Here is a 21,028-nt window from a genome sequence, read left to right as displayed (position 1 = left end):
AATGTGAACTAGACCTAAGAGACATATACAGGACATTGCACCCCAATACAGGAGCACATACATTCTTCTAAAGTGCATGTGAATCATTCTCCAAGGTAGACCACATATTGGGTCACAAAATGGATCTCAATAAATCTGAAAAGATTGGAATTATACAAAGCATCTTCTCTGATCATAATGAAATGAAAATGGAAATCAATAACAGTCAGAGAACTGGAAAAATCCACAAGCATATGGAAGTTAAATAACACACTTTTAAATAATCAGTGGTCCAAAGAAGAAATTACAAGGGAAATAGGTAAACATTTTGAGAAAAATGAAAAGGAGAACACAAAATATCAAAACTTAAGGGATGCAGTGAAGGCAGGGCTGGGAGGGAAATTTATAGCTATTTCAATAAAAAATATGAAAGATCTTAAAGACACAACTGAACTGGAGAAACTATAAAAAGAACAACAAAATAAACACAAGGCAAGACTAAGGAAAGAAATAACAAAGATTAGAGAATTAAAAAATGAAATTGGGAATACAAAACTGAGAGAATTAACAAAATCAAAAGTTGGTTCTTTGAGAGAATTAATAAAATTGGAAAGCCCTTGGCTAGACTGGCAAAGAAAAAAAGAGAAGATGCAAACAAATGCAATTAGAGAGGGGCATTACTACTGACCCTACAGAAATAAAAGGGGTCATAATAGGATATTTTGAATAAATAAAAGACTTCAATGGAACAATCACAAGTAGCAACATTGAATCAGTCATCAAAAACCTCCCAACAAGGAAAAGCCCAGTGCCATATGGCTTTATAGGTGAACCCTACTAATCATTCTAAGAAGAAGTATTACCAATATTGCTCAAACTCTTCCAAAAAGTTTAAGAGGAGGAAACACTATATAACTGTTTCTATGAAGCCAAAATCGTGCTTTTGCCAAATCCAGATAAAGATATTAAAAGAAAAGAAAAATGCAGACTAATTTCTCTAATGAATATAGGTACAAAAGTCCTCAATAAAATACTTTCAAATTTAATCCAATATCCCCTAAAAAGAATTATACCCCATGACCAAGTGGGTTTTAGTCCAGGTATACAAGCATAGTTCAATGCAAGAAAATCAATTAACGTACTACACCACATTACCAAATCAAAGGTGAAAAACAACATAGTCACCTCAATTGATACTGAAAAGGCATTTGATAAAATCAAGGACACTTTCTTAATTAAAAAAAAAACTCTTCAAAAGATAGTAATACAAGAAAACTTCCTCAACACGATAAATTGCATATATGAAAAACCCACAGTAACATCATACTCAATGGTGAAAGATGGAAGGCCTTCCCTCTAACATCAAGAACAAAATAAGGATGCCTACTGCCCCCACTGTTATTCAACGTTGTGCTTGAAGTTTCAGCAGAAGCATTCAGGCAAGAAAAAGAAATAAAAAGCATCCATATTGGAAATGAAGTAGTAAAACTTTCACTATTTGCAAATTACATGCTCCTATATATAAAAAGTCCTAAAACATCTACAACAAGCTACCGGACCTAATAAATGTGTTCAGCAAAGTGGCAGAATATAGCACAAAAAAAATCGGTTGTATTTTTATACATTAATAATGGGCAGTCTGAGGAGGAAATCAAGAAACATTTCCATTGACAATAACAACTAAAATAATAAAATATCTAGGAATAAATTTAACCAAGGATATAAAGGACTATACATAGAAAACTACAAAATGTTACTAGAAGAAAAATTTTAAGACCTAAATAAATGGAAAGACATTCTCGGTTAAGCAATTAGAAGATTAAATATTATTAAGATGTCAATTCTACCTTTATTAATTTAGAGATACAATGCAGTCCCAATCAATATTCCAAAAGTCTACTTTGCAGAAATGGAAAAGCCAATTATCAAATTTATTTGGAAAGGTAAGGGGTCCCCAATAGCCAAAAATATCTTGAAAAAGAAGATGAAGTTGGAGGACTCACACTTCCTGATTTCAATGCATATTACAAAGCTACAATGGTCAAAACAGCATTGCACTGGCATAAAGTTAAATATATTGACCAATGGAATCAAACTGAGAGTTCAGAAACAGACCCTTACATCTACAGTCAGTTGGTATTCAGCAAAACTGCCAGGTACACTCAACTGTGGCAGAATAATTTCTTCAACAAATGGTACAGAGAAAACTGGATACTCATATGTAAAAGAATGAAAAAAGATCCATATCTTATACCTTATATCAAAATCAACCCAAAATAGATCAGAGACCTAAATATAAATGCCAGGACCATAAAATTGCTAGATGAAAGTGTAGAGAAGCATCTTTAAGATCTTGTGACAGACAATGGTTTCTGAGGTTTATAACCAAAGCATAAGAATTGAAAGAAACAATAAATAAATGTGATTTCCTCAAAAATGAAAATGTCTGGCTTCAAAGGACTTTATCAAAAGGTGAAAAGGCAGCCACCAGTTGGGAGAAAATATTTGGAAACCATGTATACATAAGGGTTTAATATCCAGAATTTATAAAGAAATCTTGCATCTCAACAATAAAAAAGACAAAACCCAATTTTAAAATAGGCAAAAGATTTGAATAGACATTTTCCAAAGAAGAAATACAAATGGCCAGAAAGAACATAAAAAGATGCTCAACATCACTAGTTATTAGGGAAAATAGGTCAAAACCACAATGAGATATCATTTCAAACCTACTAGAATGGCACTATTGGAATAAAAAAGAAAATTACGAGTGTTAGAGAGGAGATGGAGAAATAGGAACACTCAGGCACTGCTGGTGGAAACGTCAAATGATGCAGGTGCAGTGGAAGACAGTTTGGTATTTCTTCAGGTAGCTAACTATAGAATTGCCACATTATCTGGTACTCCTGCTACCCAGAAAAACTGAAAGCAAGGAAGTGGACATTTACACACTGATGTTCATGGTGGCATTATTTACAATTGCCCAAAGATGGAAACAACCCAAGTGCCATTCAGCTGATGAATGAATAAACAAAAAGTGGTATAAACACATAAGAAGGAATGAATTCTGATGCATGTGAAAACAGGGATGAACCTTCACATTATGTTAACTGAAATAAGTCAGACACAAAAAGACAAATATTGTATGTTTTCACTGCTATGAACTAATTATAACTAAGCTCATTGACTTAGAATCTAGAATATAGATTACAATAATAGAATGGAGGTCTAGAGAAGAGGAATCTATGCTTAATTTGTGCAGAATTTCCAATTAGGTTATTTGTAAATTTTGGAATGGATAGCAGGGATGGTATCACACTATTCTAAATGTAATTAACAGTACTGAATTATGTGAGTGAATTTGGTGTAAAGGGGAAGTTTTGGTTATGTATGTTACTAGACAGAAGAGGATAAAACATGGGACTATATTACACAATGAATCTCGTTGTGGATGATGACTGTGATTAATAGTACAAATATAAGAATTTTCTTTTGTGAACTATAACAAATGTATGTCACTATTATTAGGTGTTAATAGGGTGTTGTATGGGAAAAAAATATACCTAATGAAAACTATGGACTATAGTCAAAAGTAATATTTAATGGTCTTTCATCAATTGTAACAAAGGTACCATATCAATACAAAATGCCAGTTACAGGGAGTTCTATGGTAATATTGTATTTTTATATGACTTTTATGTAAACCTACAACTTCTCTAATTAAAAAAAAACACAATAATTAGAAAGAAGACATTATGCCAAATGAAAGAAACCAAACACAAAGTACCACATACAGTATAATTTCATTTATATAAAATTTAAATGTAATTACATTATAGAGAGAATTAAATGAGTGGTTATGTAGGGCTGGGGAAGGATTGAGAAGTGATTGCTAAGGAGTATGGGACTTTACATTTTGAAGTAATGAAAACCTTCTAAAATTGGTTGTGGTGATGAATGCACAACTCTGGGACTCTACTAAAAGCCATTGATTGTACACTTTAGATGAATTGTATTGTATGTGAATATCATACCATCTGCTTTAAAAAAATCTGTATTTTGTTAATATTTTTAAATCATCAAAAGAGCCAATTTTTTATAAACTTTATTTTCTATGATTCCCATGGACCTAAAGGTTCCCAATTTTTTTGAATCCTTAATAAAATGTGAATGCTTATTAATAAATTTTAGCAGCATCATTCTAGTTAATAGGTTTACACTAAATAATATAAAGCAACTAAGTATATATTTTGCATATTTCTAACTCCTCATATACACAAGTCATTATTATCTACAAAAAAGAAAAAAGAGCATTGGTTAGTCAAGTGATTGAATTCAGTGCAGGTAGTTTAACAGAGCTTCTGCTGTATTTTATCATTCTAAATGGCTATTATTTACTTTTCTCAATGGGAGCATTAAGCCAATGTTAGTGTAAGGTTAGTATTACCTTTTCCAAAATGGGTTCATAAAAACAGTATTTAAGTCAGATCTTAAGAGTCATATAGAATTGGCTTGAATCACATTATCGACACTTGCTGTTATGGGATCTCAGGCCTTACAACATCTCTGACTTTATCTTTTTGATGTACAAAATAAAGATAACAAGTCATCCTCCACAGAATTGAGGGGATTTAATTAAATATCATTTATGAACAGCCCAATGACTGACATATAATAGTTGGTCAATAAATGTTGACTCCTCCCTTCCATTCAAAATGGGAAAACAGGAGCGAAGAAGAATCAGTGAAATATTCAGCACATCACAAACAATTAAGTAGGGAAAAGGGTCCATCAGCTGATCAATCAATCAGCTGAGATAGGAAAAGTTCAGTCAACCAACATGTGGCTGTTTCTTAAACTTAGCACAGTTAGTTACACACAATAAGGACATTTCCTTGTTAAGGATCTCACCCTACCCATAACTCCAGCTAGTTCTCCACAAACAGAAACTATCTGGGGACCAGACATGAGTGAATTGGTATTTATCCACAGGAGGAGTGAAAACAGCAAAGGTCTCTGTGATGGTGGGTCAGCTGCGCCATCTATGTGTGAGAAGAATAACATACGTTTCTTGATGTTCTTCAATAAAGTGCCTGGCTGTTCTGGTTTTGAGACAGGGACAGTACTGCTCAGGTTCTGAGCCACGTAGTTGCAGCAGAAGCCCTGGTAGGATTTTCAACTTCACTTTTCCAAGCCAGTGGTTTAGATTAGTGGTATGAAACAGTAAATATGCACATGGGAAAAAAATGTTGAAAAGACTTACACTGTGCTGAATAAAATTTTATATAGAAAGAATAAAAATCTTTGGACATTGGTTATATAGACATATACTCATGTCCTTATCTAAAGGACTAGTAAATCATAGTTACATAAAAAGAAAAATCTAAATATTTTCATCTTATATTAGTACAGAAAATAGTTTTAACATCCATTATCTCTTGAAACACATAATAACAGTAAAGGGTAATGGAAAAGCATTGATTATACATTTCATTTTGTGAAAAAAGAAAATAACCTTATATTATACTTGCTTTTAAATTAAAATAAAATAAAAATAAGTGAGATGCTTCTCTAGTGATGGAAACAATTAAACAATGATATTAGATTTAAACGATATTGTTAATTGGGTATTATATTTCACATCACATTTATAAGTTTAATTTTTAGGCTTTTCTGAAACTTATGTAAGTTTGCTCTCCATAGCTAGACTTGATGTTTCTGAAAAAGAAACATTTTCCAGAGCACATATAAAGTGATTGAAATTCTGAACTAGGCAAATTTATCTCATCTGAATAGTTTTCAAGCATTAATTTTTACGTAAGAGTAATAATTAAAATGTTATAATAGATTTAAAATGTTATAATAGATACAGCTGTTCATATCAAATAAATTATATTCGTATTTTTTAAGACACTGATCTCTCATTACAACACACTAATTTATTAAAATTCAAGATTAAAATAATGTCTGAGAATCCCTCATTAGACAATTTAGAAGAAAATAAAATTACCTGGAAGTGGAAGGGGGCAATAGTGCATGGCGCTTTCTATTGAGACTCCTGACTTTACAGTTTTATGCAATTATCAAAAATTTATGTGGCCACTTGACATTTCCTTCACCATTTAGTAAAACCTGAAGACTTCCCAACATTATGTAACCACAACATATTTAATTCACCAAAATTGAAAATAAAAATAAAGGTATGCTTCTTTAATACTCTAGCAAAGATAATCTGAACAACACACGGACAAAATCTTTTCGCTTTCATGTGGAACAATAACTTTTTTTTTCTCACTAGTATATTTAAATAGAAAGGTAAAGGGGGTGAAGGAGGGTGTGGGTAAAAGGGCAGTTACTGAAGTTCTACTATGTTAGAATGTACTTTACATATAATATCTCATTTAATCCTTCTAGCAGACATTCAAAAGAGGATTGCTATTTCCATTTTTCAACATTTTTCTCTAGGTCCAGAGAGGTTCAGTAACTTATTGAGGCCAATTCAGTTAGTAAACAGAAGATTGAGATTTGCATTCCAGTTTGCCCAATTCAAATCAAATATTTATGTTCAATAACTTACTCTACACAGCATATATATAAATACAAAAATTAATGTTACTACTATGTTAATTAAAAGAAGCCAGGCATAAAAGAGTGAATTCTGTATGATTGTATTAATAAATATTTAAAAACAAGAAAAATAATCTATGGTGTTAGACGTTAGGACAAGTAGTTATCCTTGGGTAGACAGCGACTATGAGGGAAGCAAAGGTGTCTCCTAGGATAATGTTTTTCTTAATCTTGGAGGTGATGGTGTCTATGTATTTATCTTGTGACAATTTTTCAAGGTATACACTTCTGATTTCTGTACTTTCTGTTTGTATTTTGCACTTTATAAACTTCTCTAGAGGTACACATTTTTCATGTTGATGAGACGTCTATTCCATGACATTTAGGCCTTAATCAGTTCCATCAGAACGCACCTCTTTAGCTTCTATAAAGTCCAAACATCTTGGACTTGAAAAACTAGGCAGAATATCTCTCCAAAATGACTTTCATCTGAGACATCTGTATTTCTATTTCTGATCCCATCAAACCCTTGGAGGTTAGAGGTGAATACTTAAGAATAAAAATATGAACACTTTGTAAACTGTCAGCCACATCAAAGGTGACTCAAATCAAGAGCTGACTCCTGTCTTAAAGATGATATATTTTCATTCTTGCTGTATCAAGCTGCTTGGCTCAACAAAATCTAGAAAATACACTGCAGTACTGACATATTTCTAAACTTCATGTAAGTGTTACAACAAAAAGAAAGCATTCAAAATAAATTTAAATTGAGAAATTTATCTACCCATTCCTTACTCCTGATTGAATCATTCTTTTATCTTGAAGTCTTTGCTTAAGGCCATTTATAACATCAGTATTATAAAGGAGGGAAGAAAAATTGGGAGGAAAGGAGGGAAGGCAAACAACAGAAGGAAAAAGGAGTGAATTCTGGTTTTGGAGCTAGATTTTGAAGTCTTTGCTATCTTATGAATTTGTTTTTCCCTTGTCCATACTTTAGAGATAATGCACATGCGTTATAAAAATTATAAATCTATATGTCACAAAATATTACAAATGTTTTAATACAAGTTTGAAATATTTAAAAATGAGATGTTGAGTAGGCAACATTACCAAATCTCACAAACAAACATTTAAAATTGAATCCTAATACTTTAGATCTCATTTCTAAGCTAAAAGAAACACAGGGAAGAAAGGGGCACATAAATGAACACATCTCATAGAATCAGAACAAATCTTAAAGGTAGGCTATTTCACAGAACATCTAAATCACTCTATTCAACAATTCAACATCATAAATACACTATTAAAGAATAATATTATACCATTAGAGGATATATCAGCCAATATGATGTGTGATCCTGGATGGCATGCTGTTTTGGACAAAACAGCTGGGAAAAATATTTGAGAGATCAACCAGGGAGATTTAATTATGGGTTGGGTATTAATCACTCTTTTTATAAATTGTGACAAATATTATTTTATTATAGAAAAATACGTTTTTAAGTTTATAATAATCATTATAAGTGATTAGGTGAAATATCATATAACTAAAATTTGCTTTAAAATATATTATATCAAAAATGAGTTAACAAAAAAGCAATGAATGAATATTAAACATTTATATGAGATCTTATAGATTCCAATTTACACTTACCTCCAATGATGCCAGATATTTTTCCCCAAAATTATAGAAGTCATGTACTTTAAATAAAATGATATAAACCATTTGTATTATTTACAGAATCATCTTAACACACTAACAAAACTGAAATTTTATTTATATTTCCAGTTTTTATTTAAGGAAGAAGATATTCCCTTCTCTAATTGTCCTCTTAAACACCAGATTTGTTTAGTAAGTTTCTTTGACCAAAAACTCCTCCAAAGAATGAAGAAACTGCATCATAAGTTCAAAATAAGTTTAAAAGGGTAATTCAAATTTCCTGTGCCATAAACATAATAATTCAGTTCATTGATTGGGGACCAAGCATATGGCAATCACCATATTTTGCATCTCATGTATATTATTTTGTAGTGCTCTCAATAGTTCTGAAAGGTATTTACTATTCATCTTAATTTTACTTATGTGGAAATTAGGAATAATGCTCTTAAGCTTAAAGGTGATTAAAAACTAAGATGTGCAATCAGATCTCTTCAGTTCCAGCATTTATGCTCTTTCATTCCGTCCTGTTGACTACAGAATAAAAAACTTTTAGACTAGGTATACATGCTTTACTTGAAAGTGAAAAAAAAACAATTATTTAAATATATAAAGCCCAATATTTAAGTTAAAAACCTTATTGCATTTAACTTACATATTTTTAAGTGCTTCTTACTAAATATTAATCAAAATGTCTGTGGATCATTGTCTGAGCCAATTTGAAATGATGTGTGTAAAATAAAATGAAATCCATTTACTATATAATGTTTTACTTTAAATTAACCCATTTCCTAATTTGGAATGGTTAAGATACAAAGTTTTTTACAACCTCAGATCATTGTTTGGGAGAAAAGTTTGATTACTGTAATCACCACCATATGTTAGAACTAAAGTTTTTCAAGATTTATAAGATCACCAAATATCAAGGAAACTCTATCCATAGTTAACAATTATTTGGTTTTATGTTGTTTAAAGAGACAGTGGTAAGATTCTCTCCAAACTATAATCAAATATAATTTGCTGCTGTTAATTATGTTCACAATGTTGTGCTACCATCACTACAGACCATTAGCAAAACTCGGTTAAAAGAGGATATTTCAGATTGTATGCATGTCACTAGAATAAATTAAAAAAAAAATCCATGGCACTGTGCAGTACAAATATGAACCCTACGATAAATCATGGACTATAGTTAATAGTATGATTATAAAAATATGATTTAAAAATATGCTTTCATCAATTATAACAAATGTACCACACTAATGCAAGGTTTTAATAAGATGGTATAGAGGAACCCAGTACTATATACATGGTTTTTCTTAAACCACAACTTCTCAGAGACAGAGAGAGAGAGAGAGGGCACGCTATTGTAATGCATCACTGACAAGATTATTGGTTCCTGTCTCAAAAAAAATCATTTTAAAAATTAAAATGTTTTTTAAAAAAGCAGTGCACAGCCTCCTCACCCCACACCCCTCCACATCTCCTTATCTCACGCAGATTGTCTGAGCCAGAGGATGGCAAAGTTTTATTATAAAGGGAAAAGAAGAGAAAAAATTCTTCCTCTGAAACAAAATACATTAGTGAGTACATTGTTTGACTTCCATTTTTCTAGAAATTTTCCTCATTCTCAAAATCTTAAGCCAAGATTAATAGTCATTTCCGCTGGAAACCCTCCCTGACTTTTGGTCTAGGTCAAATCTCCCCATTACAGGCATATTAAGTACTAGTGCTTCTCCTTTGAAGACCTGATTACAAACACATTTTATTAAAATCAACTTTTAATTTTGGAATAATTTTCAATTTACATAAAAGTTTAAGAGACAATACAAGAACGTTTCCATAAACTTCTTACTAGTTCCCTTAATGTTAACATCTGACATTAATAGCACAGTACATTTGTTACAACTTAGAAACTAATTGGTGCATTACTATCGACTAAACTCCAAACTTTATTTGGATTCTACTGGTTTTCCCAATCATGTCCTTTTCCTTTGAGAGAAAAAGAGAGAAAGAATGGTAGAATTAATTTTAGTTTAGCTACACCCACAAATTCAGTGAGATAAATCTGCATGTGTTGTACTCTAAAATAACCATTTTATTTTGCTAACTGGAAAAAAGCCAATTATGGAACAATATGTGTACCATATCATTTTTAAGGGGAAAAATATTACATGCTCAAAACTCTTTGTACTTGTTTGTACATGCATAGGCAAATCATGGAAAGTAAACTCTAAATCCCTGCTACTTAATATGAAGTCCTCAAATCAGTAACATCTTGAGAGTTTTCAGACAGGAAGAAACACAGGTCTGACTCCAGACCTGCTAAATAAGAATCTTCACTTTTATAAGATTCCCCAAGTGATTTCTTCACCCACTACATTTAAGAAGCACTGTTCTGAACAATTAATTGTGGTTATAATCAGAAGGTAGAATTGGAACTAGAGGAAGAGATTATTGAATTTATCTTTATATATCCTCATACTGTTCAATATTTTTGATAGGTAAGTGTGCTATTATATACTCCAGAAAAGCCATGTTCTTCTAATCCAATCATGTGTGGGCAGACCTGTTCCTGGGTGGGAACAATTGATTAAATTGTTTCCATGGAGATATGACCCATCCAATTCAAGGTGGGTCTTTGTATGAAGAGAATAAAAGAGAGAAAACAAAGAGAGAGCTCAATACAGATGCTCAGAGACAGAACTCACCAGGAGATGTTAAGAAAGGACCCATAGGAGCCAAGAGAGACATTTTGAAACAAATCCAAGAGAAAGGGCCAGCAGATGTCACCATGTATCTTCCCACGTGATAAAGAAACCCTGGACATGATGCCTTTCTTGAGTGAAGGCATCTTCTTATTAATATCCTAATTTGTACATTACTATGACCTTAGAACTGTAAAGTTTGTTACTAATAAATCCCTTTTGTAAAAGTCAATCTAGCCACAGTGATTAATAGTATGGTATTGTCTCTGGACCAGGTAAGTCCTGAAACCTAGAGGGCCCAGCCTCTCCAGAACATCAGATAGTTTCATTTCCCTACCCATATTAGTGACAGCCCCTTCCAACATGAAAAAGTTAGAATGGCCATAGCCCAAACACCCCTAAAAAGAGGGATAGAAAGATCAGAGGAGATAGCAGAGTTATACAGAGAAGATAGGATTTAACAAATGAATACAATTGCTGAATCATTAAATTGATATTTCCTTTAGTTTCTAGTATGTTAGAGCAACTAGAAGTAAAAACCTAAAATTGTGGAATTGTAACCCATGTCAAACTCTGAAATATGTTCTACAATTAATTGTGGTGATGTGCTTTGAAATTTATTGCTTCTTTGTATATATGGTATTTTTCATGAAAAAAAGTCGATTGTGGTGATAAAAAAAATTTAAGCCTTCTAGCATCCTATATTCTGGAGCAGCTAGAAAGAAAAATCTGAAAGGATCATATGGTAGCCCATGATAGACTCTGGGATATTTCCTGTAACTTCTTGTTGAAGAGTGCTTTGATAACTGTTGCTTTTGTATTTCTTTGCTTTGTATATATGTTATGCTATACAATAAAAAAGTTAAAAAAAAAAAACAGTATGGTATTGGCACAAAGATAGACATATTGATCAGTGGAATCAAATTGAGAGTTCAGAAATAGACAACCACATCTATGGTCAATTGATCTTTAACAAGGCCCTGAAATCCACTGAACTGGAACAGAATAGTCTTTTCAATATATGGGCCTGCAAGAACGGGATATAATAGCCAAAGGATTATATACCTACCTCACACCCCATACAAACATTAACTCATAGTGGATCAAATACCTAAATATAAGAGACAGTACCATAAAATTCCTAGAAGACAATGTAGGGAAACATCTTCAAGAGCTAGTAATAGGAGTAGATTCTTAGACCTCACACCCAAAGCACAGGCAATGAAAGAAAAAATAGATAAATGGAAACTCCTCAAAATCAAATTTTCTGCACTACAAAGGACTTTGTTAAAATGGTGAAGTGGCAGTTAACTCAATGAAAGAAAATATTTGGAAACTACATATCTGATAAGGGTTTGATATTCCGTATATTTAAAGAAACAATATAAGTCAAAAATTTAAAGATTAAACAGCCCATTTAGAAAATGAAAAAAAAAATTATGACTAGACATGTCTCTGAAGAGGAAATACAAACGGCTAAAAAGCACATGAAAAGGTGTTCACTTTCATTAGCTATATGGGAAATGTAAATGAAAATCACAATGAGATATCACCTCACATCTACAAGAATACTGTCATTAAACAAATAGGAAACTACAAATGTTGGAGAGGACATGGAGAAACTGGAAGACTTACTCATTGCTAGTCGGAATATATAATGTATTACGTTATGACTGCTGTGGAAGACAATTTGGTGGTTCCTCAAAAAACTAAATATTGAGTTGCCCTATGACCCAGAAATACCACTAATTGGCTTGTACCTAGAAGAGCTGAAAGCAGTGTCAGGAACAGACATTTGTACACCAATGTCCATAGCAGCATTATTCACAATTGCCAAAAGGTGGAAACATCCAAATGTACATCAAAAGTGGATTTAAAAAATGTGGTAGATACATGCAATGGAATATTTCACACTGGTAAGAAGAAATAAGGTCCTGAAGGATATGACAATATGGAAGAAACTTAAGGACATTATTCTGAGAGAAATAAGCCAGACAAAAAAGGAATAATACCATACGATTCGTTAATATGAACCACCTGAATAATGTAAACTCAGAGTCTTAAAATATAGACTATAGGGGACCTAGAGATACACAGAAGCTAGAGAAGGAAGAACAGTTACCTAATATGTACAGACTAGTTAACAAGGTTGAACTTAAAACTATGGAATGGATAGAGGTGATGGAAGTTCACTGGAGGGTTTAGTGCCATATTGAAGGTGACTATGATTGAAAGGGGTTGTTTAGAGCCATTTAGCTCATTGATTAGCACTAGAATATAAATAAACTTGTGATTATTAAGTTCATGTATCAACTTGGCCAGGTAATGGTACCCAATTGCCTGGTCAACCAAGCACTGACCCAACTATTATTGCTAGGACATTTCATGGTGTTAATAAATCAGAAGACTAGTTTATTAAATCATTCATCAGTTGATTGCAACTGTGGCTGATTACATCTGCAATAATCTAAAGAAACATCTTTCACAACAAGAGAATCCAATAAATTAGCTTTAATCCAATCAGCTGGAAACATCTAAAGGGCGGAGAAAGAATTTTCACTTATTCAACCAAATAGCCTCTCCTGGAAAGTGTGGATGCAGTTCATCATAGTTGCCAGCTAGTGACCTACCCTATGAATGTGGACTCATATATCCCCACAGTTGTGTGAGACAATTTTATGCAATCTCATATTTACAGATATCTCCTCTTGGTTCTGTTTCTCTAGAAAACTGTGACTAATACAGTTTACCAGGAGTGGTTCTTGAGAAGCAGAATCTTAAAAATGGGTTTTTACAATTGGTTTTCTACTCTGATTAGATTCAAAGGCATTAATGACTCTATTTCCAATAATCAAGATGGCACTGACAGTCCATGGTGTGAGTCGGCAATACAGATACACAAAATATCACCATCTGATGCTCATAATCATACCCTTATATGTGGCAGCATTCTGAGTGGCAGTGTTTTTGACACCTTAACCTTTGTGGAGTTAAGAAGTATAATAATGTTGCTTGGTTGCTCTTAGACATACTGGATACAGTTATGAGAATAAAGGATAATGAAGGCTTCAATTTTTCAACTTAAACATGGTATGAAAGTTATAAACATTTCTATGTGTGACCTGTGTCTGAAGACTTGAGACCTCTGAAAAACAAACCCAGGGTCTCACTGTGTGAATAGCAGATCTACAATATGAACTAAATTCCCAACCTTGCAAGGTGTCTGATGTTAAAGCATGGGCTTTGATTGGAAAAGAATGGGATCCTAAAACTTGGGATGTGAACATATGGGTTGATAATAATGGCAGTGGGGACCAAGAAAACATGAATTTTGCTGAGCCTTGCTAGGTAGACATGTAATGGTCTCTCCTCAGCAAATATCCACCCAATTGTTAACCCGTCCTGAGGAGACAATATCCTGACCCCCAGCCTACCTTGAGGAAACAGCTCTGGGCCTCTAGTCCACCCTGAGGAATCTTCCACACAATTTCCACTTAAAGAGATTAACCTTCAGTGCCTGCTAAACTTGTAATTACCTTCCCTGGGGAAACAGCCCTCACTCCTCTAGCTGGAGAGATTAATCCTATTTCAGCAGATGAAACTGCAAGGGAATGTCCTGACATAATTGTCTTGAAAGACATTTATAATTCTTTACATGCCCCAGTCCCACAAACCCAGTTTTGTTCAAAACCTTTAACTAGACTCAATTCCCAACAGGTCCTAAAGGTAAGGTACAAATTGTGACCTATGAGGAGGTACTTATTGTTCCAAAAGAACTGCACAAATTTTCCAATTTGTATAGGCAGAAATCAGAGGAATACGTGTAGAAATGGATATTAAAGATGTGGGATAATGGTGAAAAGAATATAAAGTTGCATCAGGCTGAATTTATTGATATGGGCCCACTAAGCAGAGAGCCCTCATGTAGTGTAGCACAAAGAGCTAGAAAGAGCATTAAGAGTTTGTTTGGGTGGCTGGCTGAAACATGGATCAAAAGGTGACCAGCATTACCTGATGTTGAAATGCCAGAACTGCCCTGGTATAATCTAAATGAGGGGATCCAAAGGCTTAGAGAGATCAGAATTTTAGAGTGGTTTTATCATGGAAGACATATTCACACCCTCCAAGGATGTCCAGAGGATGTACCTTTTACCAGGACTTTGAGGAATTTATTTGTGAGACCAATTCCATCATCCCTAAAAAGCTCTTTAGCTGCCCTTCTCTATAGGTCAGGTATTACTGTGGGAAATGCTATAATTGAGCTGGAATCTTTAAACACAGTGGGGATATTGGATCCTGAGTTGGGAAAAGTCACATGGCAACAGTTAATCACCATAGATAAGGTGAGTGTGTCTACCATAATGGACAACTGACTCCAAGCAGCAAAGTAATCTGCTTCACAGAGACTTATGGCATTGGCTAGTACATCATGGGGTACCTAGATATAAAATAGATGGGCAGTCTGTTAAATTATTGTTTGAGCTGTATAAGCAGAAGAGTTCTAAATCAAGTGAACAGACGTTTAACTTGAATTACAAAACCAGAGAGTCATGGTCCCTTAATCAATTCCCAGACTTGAGATAGTTCACAGACCAGACCCAGGTTCCCTTGAATGAGGGGAGGACGAGATGCCCTTGGGAAGGATCATGTTACAATGCCGCAAATTTACACTGTTAACCTTCCCCCCAATCCTTCCCAAGGAGACCTCTGGCCTTTGACGAGGGTAAATATGCATTGGGAAAAAGGAAATGATCAGATATTTAATGGATTACTAGATACTGGCTCAGAAGTGACAGTAATTCCAGGAGCCTCAAAACATTACTCTGGTTCACCAGTCAGAATAGGGGCTTACAGAGGCCAAGTGATCAATAGAGATTTAACTCAGGTCTGTCTCATGATAAAATTCTGGGGTATTTCCCCAGTTCTGAATTGCATAGTTGGAATAGACATACTCAGCAACTGGCAGATCTCCATATTGGTTCCCTGACTCATGGCATAACAGCTATTAAGGTAGGAAAGGCCAAGTGGAAGCCACCAGAGCTGCCCATACCTAGCAAAATAGTAAATCAGAGATTAGTACCACTCTTAAGGACTTGAAGGATGCAGGGGTGGTGATTCCTACCACATCCCCATACAACTCTATTTGGCCTGTGCAGAAAATAAATGGGTCTTGGAGGATGACAGTGTATTATTGTAAACTCAACCAGGTTGTAACTCCAACTGCTGCTACTCTTCTAGATGTATTATCATTGCTTGAGCAAATCCACATGACCCCTGGTACCTGGTATGCCACTACTGATTTGGCAAATGCTTTTTTCTCAATAGCTTTTAGTAAAGTCCACCAGAAACAGATTGATTTCAGCTGGTAAGGCCATCAGACTACCTTTACTGTCCTACATCAGGAGTATATCAGCTCAACAGCCCTATGTTATAATCTTGTCTGCAAGGCCCTTTATTATTTCTCCCTCAGAAACTTAAAACTTCCAAATGGTTCCTAGGCCACATAAGCCTTGAAACCCAGAGCTACCAGTTTCTCCAAGAGCATCAACCAGTTACATACACCTATTCCATAATGCTGACACCTCTTTGCAATGTGAAGTTAGAATGGATACTGACCAAGTATCCCTAAAGAGTGGGGGAAGGATCAAAGGAGAAGGAGGAGTTGTAATAGAGAAGATAGGATTTAACAATTGAGTATAACCATGGAATCATTATATTGGTATTTCTTTTAGTCTCCAGGGTCTTAGAGTAGCTAGAAGGAAATACTTGGAACTGTGGAACTGGAACCCACGCCATACATGGAAACTTGTTCTATAACTGCTTATGAAAGTGTACTTTGAAAATTATCACCTTTTTATATATGTTATATTTCACAATTAAAAAGTGTTAAAGAAAAAAAAGCACAACCCATTTCTGGTATAGTGCATTTTGACAGCATTAGCAAACTGAAACAGATTTATTTTTGTAGCAGAGAAGCAGAGTGATTTGCAAATACCAAAAATGCTTTGATGGCTTTATAAATGGATAAGACGAAGATTCTTGAAGAATTGTGAGGAGTTAGATCAAAAAGATCTTTGCTTTGAAAGACTGTTGGTTGAAATAGGAAATCTAAAGATATTTCCAATGAGGCTTTAGACAGAAATGATGATGGTATCCTTGCTAACTAGAAGGTAATCAATCATTGTTTTAAAGTGGCAGAGAATTTGGAAAAATTGAGTGCTGGTGTTGGATTGAAGGCAGTATTTAAAAGTGATGAGCTGAGATATAGTTGAGAAAATTTCCAAACTAAACATGGAAAATGTTGCCTGGCTTCACCTTGCAGCTTACAGTAAAATGTGTGAAGAAAGGGATAAGCTGAACACTTGAGTACAAAGAAACCAGACATTGATAGTTTGGGAAATACTCAAAGAATAGTGTCCAACATGAGGATTTAACCAAACATGGAACCAGTCACTCATTATAACACAAGCCAGGATTAGAAATGGGGTTATCCAGAAAGGATTTGTGGGAAGTTGTATAATCTGATGGTTTTGATCCCTGTATACTATATGCCAAGCCAATATTTTTTTCTGTGAGATTTGTATGAACAGAATCATACAAATGTTTCTGGACTAAAAGGCAAATAAAAGGGATGAATTGAAAGAAAAAATGACTTCAAAGGCAGAACCATGGAAGCTAAGGTTTAGAGCCAAGAAATTTTGGGCCAGGAAAGTGGACCTATGCAGGCATGTGGAAAGGTTAAATTTGCCCCAGAGGCAGAGATAGGTCTTCTATTCCATTGTTCAGGAAGAGTGTTACAACTCCAGTGCTCTCATATGCCTGGGGAATTTGATGGGAGCTCAGCCACACCATTGTGCAGAAAGAATGCTGTCATCCCAGGCACAGAGAGGGTGGAGCACATTCCCCAGGAACTGGAGAGAGGCTGGCCACCAACCCACTATTCTGAAGGGGGTGAGTGTGTGCTCCAGAGATTGCAGAAAATCTGGGTGCCACCAGATGCTTAAGGTGGGTGAGGCCAAGAACAAGATTGTCTCCCCAGTGTTCCCCAATGTTGCAGCCTTTACCCCACTGTCTGGACAGAATAGGCCTTCTTTGCAAGCCCTACCTTGAAAAAGGTGGGACTGCCACTCTCTCAAGTCACTAGAATAAAATGTCATTTAATAAATGACTCTCAGGCCTTGAAATCTAATGAAGTATGCCTTATAGGTCTTTTGAAACTGTTTGGGTCCACTGACTCCTGTTATCCTTCCAATTTCTTCTTATGGAAATGAGAACATGTACATATTAGCTAGGGTTCTCTAGAGAAACAGAATCAGCAGGAGATATCTGTAAATATAAATTTTATAAAAGTGTCTCACATAACCATGGGGATATAAGAGTCCAAGATCTGTAGGGCAAGCCACAAACTGGCAGTTCTAATGAGGGTTCTCAATGAACTCTCAGAAGAGGCTGGCTGGCTAAAGAAGGAAGAGTGATTGTCTCTTCTGAGTCCCCCTTAAAAGCCTTCCAGTGATTAGATTAAGCATCATTCACTGCAGAAGACATTCCCCTTCACTGATTGCAAATGCCCAAAGTGACCAGGTGGCAGTCTTAGATTCCACTTCAATGGAATCAACTGTCATTTCTCCTGGTGGAAGCATTCCCCCTTCTAGATTTAAAACCTGTAGATTAGCAGAGCTCAAGGTCATAGGACAGGAAGCAAAAATTTTCCTAGTGGATTGCTAGAGGTAATAGTGAGTGGTGTCACTCCCATTTCCATCCCTTGGTTCCTGGACCCATAGATCCTGGTTGTGCTCATTTGAAAGATGTATGTCCCTAGAAAAGCCATGTTTCAATCTAAACCCCATTTCATAAAGGCAGAATAATCATCCAATACTGTATGCTTGAAACTGTAATCAGATCATCTCCCTGGAGATGTGATTTAATCAAGAGTGAATGGTAAACTGGATTAGGTGTCAACATGTCTCCACCCATTTGGGTGGGTCTTGAGAAGTTTCTGGAGTCCTATAAAAGAGGAAACATTTTGGAGAATGAAGGAGAGTCAGAGAGAGCAGAGAATGCTGCAGCACCATGAAGCAGAGTCCATCAGCCAGAGCTTTGGAAATGAAGAAGGAAGATGCCTCCCAGGGAGCTTCATGAAACAGGAAGCCAGGAGAGAAAGCTAGCAGATGACACTGTGCTCACCATGTGCTCTTCCAGCTGAGTGAGAAACCATGATTGTGTTCACCATGTGCCTTCTCAGATGACAGAGAGACCCTGAACTTCATCAGCCTTCTTGAACCAAGGTATCTTTCACTGGATACCTTTGATTGGACATTTCTATAGACTTGTTTTAATTGGGATATTTTCATGGCCTTAGAACCATAAACTAGCAACTCACTAAATTCCCCTTTTTAAAAAGCCATTCCGTTTCTAGTATATTGTATTCTGGCAGCAAGCAAACTAGAACACAGGCTATGGGACAAACAGTACCATACAGTGGATGCTGATTCAGAGCATACTCAGCCTCCTGGAAAATATCACCCCAGCCCTGCAGGGAAATGCCACCTAGTTAACACTGTAATTGAATTTTCAAAAGACCATTCCACTGCTGTATCAATCCAGCTTTATATTCCTCCCACCATTACACCACACCCTTAAAATCAATTGCCACACATATTCTCCTGATTTCTGTCCATACAAATTAGAAAGCTCATGCAGTTCTTTTAGAGTATAGCATACCTCCTCATGGGTGACACTTTCTACCTCACCTTTTAGGGACTGTTAGGACTTTAGCCTACTTATAGGTCTGGAAGAAATGTGGGATGATGGGGGGGGGTGGATTATGAAAAGAAATAGAAGCATCTTCCAAACCAGTTGCTTCAGGGCATTCATTTGCAGTTTCATCTGGTGAAACAGGATTACACTTCAGGGTTAATCCCTTCAGATGGAGGTTGGGTGGTCAACCCCTCAGGGCAGGCTGGAGGTGGGGCGGCTATGTCCTCAGGAAAGACTATTACAGGGTTATCTAGAAAAGACTCAGCATGATTTAGGGTTTCTAACTGTCCACAGTCATCATTATCAATCCATATGCTTCCATCCAATTTTTCAGGGTCCCACTCCTTTCCAATCAATTGCCCTCACTTTAAAAGCAGACACTATGCAAGGTTGAGATTTCAGTTTACATTGTAAAGTTGTGTTCTAGTTTGCTAGCTACAGAATGCAAAGATACCAGAAATGGAATGGCTTTTAAAAAGGGGAATTTAATAAATTGCAAGTTTACAGTTTTTAGGCCATAGAAATGTCCCAATTAAGGCAATTCTATAGAAATGTCTGATCTAAGGTATCCAGCAAAAGACACCTTAATTTAAGAAGGCCAATGAAGTTCAGGGTTTCTCTCTCAACTGGTAGGGCGCATGGCGAACATGGTGATATCTTCTAGTTTCCTCTCCAGGCCTCTTGCTTTGTAGAGCTCCCCAGGGGCATTCTCCTTCTTCATCTCCAAAGATTGCTGGCTGGTGGACTCTGTGTTTCTCTTGTCATTCTTGTGATTCTGCTCTGTCCCTTCCATTGTTCTCTTAGTTCTCCCATTGTTCTTCTTGTTCTCCAAAATATCTCCTCTTTTATAGGAGTTCAGTAAATTAATCAAGACCCACATAGAATGGGTAGTATGGGTGAAGACATGTCTCCATCTCATCAGCTTAATTCCTACAATTGATTGAGTTATGTCCCTGTAGAGATAACCTAATCAACTTTCCAACCTATACTACTGAATAGGGATTAAAAGAAACCATCACTCCCATAAGATTGATTAGGATTATAACATGGCTTTCTTAGAATACATTAATCTTTTCAAACCAGCACACGTTGCTACCATAACAATGAAACTCTGAGTCTGATTTTTCAGAGATCTCAAGTCTACAGTTATAGGAGATAAGATCTTCCTTCAGGGCGCTCATAGAAACTTTTGAGTTCTGTCATGTAGTACATAAACTTCTTATTTGAAGCCTTCAGCTCATCATTTTCCCTCATCAATGTATACTGCATATCTATCAATAATCAGCCAACATCTCTATACTTTCTAATTCCACAAAACTCCGTAAAGGTGCCAAAAACATTATCCTTAAGAACCTGGCTT

The 21,028-nt window shown here is 35.3% G+C and overlaps 1 long non-coding RNA gene across 11 annotated transcripts in view; it reads right to left on the bottom strand.

The window, feature by feature from the left end:
* Positions 1-21,028, bottom strand: part of LOC143684898 (uncharacterized) — a 391,441-nt gene that overhangs the window by 76,408 nt on the left and 294,005 nt on the right. The window lies entirely within an intron of this gene.

The sequence above is a fragment of the Tamandua tetradactyla genome, chromosome 5 (genome assembly GCF_023851605.1).
Source record: "Tamandua tetradactyla isolate mTamTet1 chromosome 5, mTamTet1.pri, whole genome shotgun sequence".
NCBI classification, from domain to species: Eukaryota; Metazoa; Chordata; class Mammalia; order Pilosa; family Myrmecophagidae; genus Tamandua; species Tamandua tetradactyla.
Note: the sequence above shows the minus strand (reverse complement) of the source record. Positions and strands in the feature narration are given on the sequence as shown.